Source organism: Terrapene carolina, unplaced genomic scaffold (assembly GCF_002925995.2).
Source record: "Terrapene carolina triunguis isolate 2854851 unplaced genomic scaffold, T_m_triunguis-2.0 Scaffold130, whole genome shotgun sequence".
Taxonomy (NCBI): domain Eukaryota; kingdom Metazoa; phylum Chordata; order Testudines; family Emydidae; genus Terrapene; species Terrapene triunguis.
In genome coordinates this window covers 19,163,940-19,170,199 of record NW_020664481.1, presented here as the reverse complement: position 1 = coordinate 19,170,199, position 6,260 = coordinate 19,163,940, and the positions used below count along the sequence as shown (strand labels likewise).

Here is a 6,260-nt window from a genome sequence, read left to right as displayed (position 1 = left end):
CGGCCAGAGCGCCGGGGGGAGGGCGGCGAGCCCGGCTGTGGCCCCGCGCTCCCCAGCGGCCGGAGCGCCGCGCCGCCCCCCTCCAGGTGCCGCCCCAAGCACCAGCTTGGGTGCCTGGTGCCTGGAGCCGGCCCTGATTAGGCTACAGCCCAGAGCAAGAAAGAGTGACTCATTCCCCTGCAGAATGAAAGGGAAACATTTAACCATGACATGTGTACAGGAGAACTGCCTCAGAATCCAAGAAGGCGGACCTGGAAAAGACCCTTAGGTTCCTGCATTATGCAGGGCACTTCCCTACATCATTCCCACTTGTGTTTGTACTTGTTCAGAGAGGAGCAGTGGTCTTGCAGCTAAAGCGCAGGACTAGGCGTCAGGAGGCCTGGCCTCTGTTCTGCCATTGACACACGTTGAGTGAGTCATTTCCCACTCTGTGCCTCACTTGCTTTATCTGTCGAATGGGCCTGGAGATACTAAGCAGGGCAACTGTGAGACTAAACTCACTAGTGTTTGGAAGTTGCCTTGAGATCCTCAAATGGACATCACTGTAGAAAGGCAAAGTATTAACTTTATATTGTTATGATCACCATCTCTCCTGGCCTTTCTGCTTCAGACACCTCCTCTATTGTCTCTCCTGAGGCCTAATCACCCTCACAGGTTGAAAATGTTTCCTAGCATCCATCACAAAGTCTCAGGTGCCCCATCTTATCTGAGAGCATGAAATACAGCCCAAGCAGTGTCTGCATCAGGCCTGATGTGGAGGCCTGGTGACCCTTCAGCTCTGCTGGGCTCTGTGGCACATGGGACAGGAGGCCAGGTCCCTTCCCACCCCCATTGAGCTTTGGGATCGAAGCCCCTGAATATCACCTGTCTTTCTATATAATGGGCCAGGTTTGGGGTACTTTTCAGCAAACCCTGCCTGATGTTCAGCTTTGGGCAAAACCAAAGGACGGGGGTTTTCTCAAAACCAGCTGGTCAGAGAGTCATAGGGTGTGTCTACACTGCAATGTAAGGCCAGGGTTTGAACTCAGGCTCAAGCCCAACCCCCTTCCATCTACACACAAATCGCACTAACCCAGGGCTCAGATCCAGGGTCCCAGGACCCCCCTACCCGTGGAGGGTCCAAGCATTAGTCAAGCCAGGACCTAGGGTTCAATTCCTATTGCTTTGCAGTGAAGACACAGCCGCACTGGACTCATGCTCTGGAAGCCTGCCAATAGTATTCCACAATCCCACTGGCCGACTTTCTTTGTTCTCTGGACAGTCAAGTTTTCCCACATTACACCAGGAGCAAAAGGCTAGAACAGCCTTATTTTGGGAGGCACTTGGAAGTCTGGGATGTAGGTGGTTGGACTTGGGCCCACATAATGCAGTGTAGATGCTGGGGCCCCAGGTTGGGACCCAGAATTCAACTATTCCTAACCCGGAGTTACAAATGAGTGTAGATGCTCAAGAACTTGCTTAACAAACCCAGGGTCCGCTACCTCAAGTTGTGGGTAACTCTGGGCTTATACTGCAGTGTAGACATATCCAGAGACTCCAGTTCATGCAGTCTGTCTCATGGGTTCTGCCCTATAGGCCGTTTTCTAGTGTCTTGTCCAGCCAACTTTTAAGAGTCCCAGGGAGACCGTGCCAGAGCCCAATACGTCTCACACCTGTAGTTTGGACCAGAGGAAATTCAGCTATTATGAACATTTCACTAATTCAGAGGCAATAAGCCCATGAAAGCCCCCCCCACCATTGCAGTGACATGCATGGCCATTTGCTGGGTGGGCACTGAATGGTGACTCGGCGATTTTAACAGCGGAACCCCTGTTCTCCTCTCTGCTCTGCTCTGCAGGCTGCAGCAATGGTTCCAGCTTCGTTTCCTGTCATTGCTTCCATAACACGTGTGGACAGCTGAAAATCCAGGACCCAGCGTAGGGGGCTTACAGGTTATGGCACATGGGTCCTCCTGTCTGGAAGCAGGGAAGCCAACCCCAAAGGGAGAAAAGATGGGAGTGACAGGAAATACTGAACTTATAGCTTGTGGTAGACAACAGAAGGGAAGGCTCCTGTATCACCCATTGTCCTCAGACATCTCAGAATCACCATCAGGATCACAGGGCTGAGGCTACAGAGTGAGCCAATTGTGGCCACCACTGGCCAACAGATTCCCAATAGGCCAATTCTGGATTTCACTAGGTAGGGGATACCATGGGTTGATTCTGGGTGTCACTAGGTGGGTGACACCCAAAGAGTCAGCTCTCAGCGCCAGTGGGTAAAGGACATAAGTTGGCTCCACCAGAAAGGGTGCATTATGGGTCACCTCTAGATGTTGATACATAAGGGATACACAATAGTTCTGCTTGAGTGGTGCTCAGATCGGATCAAACTTGCCTGCGGGGAGTCTGTGCTTCACACATGCTTGGCCTAAACAGGTAGTTTCCAAAATCAGACCAGCGCCTTCCCTTTTCTCTCCCAGGCATGACTGGGGCTTGTCTCCAAAGCCGTTCAGGGTGTGTGAGGACAAAGGAAATAGCTGCTCTAAGCAGTTAGAATAACAAAGGGACTGTGACTGTGATCCTGGTACTTAGCTGATGGATGCTGTTACACACCTACAGCAGGAAGCTCTATCTCTGGAGCTGGGTGTGAGATGCCTTTTATCTCTGTAACTCTGACCCCCATTGCACCTTCAGAAAATGGGGCCTATGTCTCAGAAGTGCTGATGTCAATGGGAGCTGGAGGTGCTTCAGCACCTTTGCAAATTAGGCCTGTAGTTATTTCCAGGCACCACTTGCTGGGTCAGACCTGTATGGATGGTGTGTGAATTAGACTGCAAGTCCCTGGACGCTGAGGCCAGGTCTTCTTCTGTGTATGTACAGCACCAATCATGCTGTTAGCACTCAACAAACATTAACAGTAGCAAAGCCAAGTGGGAGTAGAAATGACCAACAATCGCTTTGCCAGGCCTCCGGGGAGAAGATGGTACATTTCCACATGCGGCAGATCACCCCTGCAGACAGCGTTGTTGTTTGGGCAGCACTGGTGGAAGTGGCCTGGGGCAGATCTCCCAAGGCGCACACAAACAGGGCTGCTCTTTGCACTTTAGGGGGATATGTCTGTTCCTGGTTTGCAGCAGATGACATTTGGTTTTGCCAGGATTCTAGAGTGGAACCAAGCACAGGCCTGGTCATGGGAGGTGCTGACTCCCACTGACTTCAGAGGGTTAAAGATGCCAGCGCTCTGCAGAATCAGGCCCATAGGGAGGTCTCTTTTCTGTCTGTTGTTGACGATTTTCCAGCAGATCCCCCGTGCCCATTTCCAGAGCCTTGAATGGAACTTAGAGCTTGGCGGTTTCCCTACAGAGTATCTGTCAGCAGCTGGCATTTCCCAAGCAAACACAGCTACACTTTTCTCCTCAAGGGCCTAATCCAAAGCCCGCTGAAGTCAGTGGACAGCGTCCCCCTGGACAGACTTCAATGGGCTTGAATCAGAACCTTGGTTATTTTTTATTCCTGCTTTTTAGTTACTACAGGTTTCTACTCTGACCTTTTTTGGACGCATGAGTAGGAAAAGAAAAGATGCAAAAAACCAACAGACGCAGCAGTTAGCATTAGCTACTGAGTTAGCAATCAGTGTGCCAGGAATTGCATAAGGAAAGGAAGCCAGGGCTTCCCGGAAGATGCTGTGAAATATCAGTTACCTTCATTGGACTCACCACCTCCCCGGCCCCAACCACTGCACTCAGAGCTGCTAACTGGGGAAGTCACTGTGACGTGGCAGGCTTTCATCTTCTCTGCTAACAGCAAAACGCAGCTACTACAATTATCATGAACAAAGAGCTCACTGAGTTCAGAAAGGCTGTCTCCACGGGGCCCTGCAGCCTGCATGGTACCGGCTGATGCAGAGCTCAGCCACTCACATAGGGATCCCTCCCTTAGCTCTTCACTTTTTCCTTTGTGAAATAAGCTCTAAACCAAGTGGGCCCCTCCCTATCTGCAGGTCTAAAACCTCCCCCAGGTGCCCACAGTCTGCAGCATGGTGGAAACAGCTGACTAATTAGGGCTTGTCTAAACACAGAGGTTGCACTGGTTTTACTAAAAGGAGGATGCTAACCTGGCATAACTCTGCGTGAACCTGGCCTGTGTTGGTTTGATTTGTACCTGTTACCTCACAGACATAAGCTGAACTGATATAAGCCAATGTCATAGTGTTCATACAGGGCTGCATCGCTTTAGCATCACACCCTTAGTTAAATGGGTGCAACATTGTGTGTAGACCAGAGGGAGAAATATACCAAGAGCTGGAACTTCTATTAACAAACTGACCCAGAGGGCACTGCTAGTACTAGGGGTTAATGCTGGCATACACTGTACTGAACCGATGGGCACTGCCTGGCTGGGCATAACATATGACGGGAAAGCTCTGTACTTATTAAAGGGCTTTAGATCCCCCTTCCCTTTCCTCATTCAGGTCCCTCCTGGAAACTCTGCTGTCTCACAAGAAGTAATCATAGAAAACAAAAGAAGCCTAACTTAATAGCACCCAGTGTGGGCTTATCGTTAACTTCCCTGCACCCTCTCCCCTCCCCACACCTGGTTAGGCTCTTTATGACCCTCGCTTGTCTCAGGTTTGACTTTGGGTAGAAAGCGCATTGGGACTGGGGCTGTGACGCTGCGCGTTGCTGCGCAGTGCTTAGCACACAGCTTGTTGCTGAGAAATAATAGATCGCAATAATAACATGGCCAGTGCCTGAGCATGGCATCCGCTGTGCTGATGTAATGGGCATTGCCAGTCCAGGTGGGCTCCATTCTGCAGCGCTGCAGTTTTCCCTTTGTACCCGCTTCCTCAGCAGATGGTGCTAAGGCATTAAACCTGCCCTTGACCCCACTAACGTTCCTTCTCCCTTCAGGAAGCATGGCAAAAACTCACCATATACTCCATGTTGGCAGCTGGCGGAGACACCTGTGCCCGTACTTGGTTGTGGTAGTCCAAAAGAGCGCTCATGTCCCGCGGAGAGATGTATCGCTTTCGGCGACTCCTCGGCACCCCGAGGCCGGACACCAAGCCAGCCTGCGGGTTGCTGGAGGGGTGCAGGAGCTCGGTGGCATTGGGCAGCACAAAAGAGGTTGATTTTGGTATAATCCAGAAGACCAAGCCAGTGAAATACAGGTGCATGTGCAGTAAAGTCATTTTAGCTTGTTTTTTTTTTTTTTGCAACTGTCTACTTTCAAATGAAACAAAACAAAAAAATAAGGCAAATCTTCTTCCTTCTGATTGTGTATCTAAAAAGGGAGACAATAGAGGCACAGTTTATTTTTGCATTTCACATGAAAATTCCACCTCCCCAAAGATCTTGGAAATAGGTTTTCCAGGTTGAAAAACAAAACAAAAATTAAACACTGACAGATGTTTTCCCACAAACAAACTGAATTAAAAAAGAAGGTATCTTTCACCAGCTGGATTTCCTGCTCATATATACGAACAAATTCCCTGGGACCAGCTGTGAAATCTGCAGAAAGTTTTTTTTTTTTTTAATTTAAGTGCAAAAACTTCCCCAAATTGTTCACTTTTCACAAACCCAGGCTAATTAATTACATGATGTTACATTAGCTTAAGGTTCCAGCCCCTCTGATTTCACAGGCTTTTGGTACGTTGAGCAAATCCCTCAAAAAAACCCCTGAAGTCTTACTCAGATAAAGAAACAAACGGCAAGTTCTAAAAGGATCAGTGAGAGAGTCTAAATAATCTTTTTCTTTGGGGAAGCAAAATCAACCACTTCAAAACCAAGATTTAAAAAAATCTTTCTTTTTTTTTAGTAGATGCACCTTCTAACATCAGTGAAAGACATTCCCCAAAGAAGCTGAGAGGACATTTCTCAGACTACATACCTTGAGGACTGAGCCAAGAACAGCTGAGAAATGTTAGCTGCTGCAGCAACAGCCTGGGAGCTTGACCTTTGCAAACAACCTGCTCAGGCACATGTGGCAGAGAGATTTAACCTAGCCAAGTTCTAGGAGCCTTTGATAGCATCTGACGCAAAATCTACATCTTAACTCTTCCTCCGGGGAATGTCCTAAAGTTTGAAAAATGCTCTGCTAGGCAATTTATGGCCTTTTCCCTGTGTACACAGCTCTGCAGCTCTGCAGAGTTCTCTGCTTGTTGTGAGCGGTGTGTATTATGAACCCGGTAAGGCTGCAAACAGTATAAAATTAATATACTGGAGCCTATTTTATCAGAGTCAAACACAGCTTCTCTTTAGCTGCAATATGCATGTGGGA

At 48.9% G+C, this 6,260-nt stretch overlaps 1 long non-coding RNA gene across 1 annotated transcript; it reads right to left on the bottom strand.

The window, feature by feature from the left end:
• Positions 1 to 5,181: 5,181 nt before the first annotated feature.
• On the bottom strand, positions 5,182 to 5,953 carry LOC112111522. The gene is made up of 2 exons (XR_003369831.1): positions 5,871 to 5,953; positions 5,182 to 5,264 (listed from the first exon to the last, which is right to left on the bottom strand). It is a non-coding gene; the product is annotated as an uncharacterized LOC112111522 (long non-coding RNA).
• Between the last annotated feature and the right edge of the window lie 307 nt (positions 5,954 to 6,260).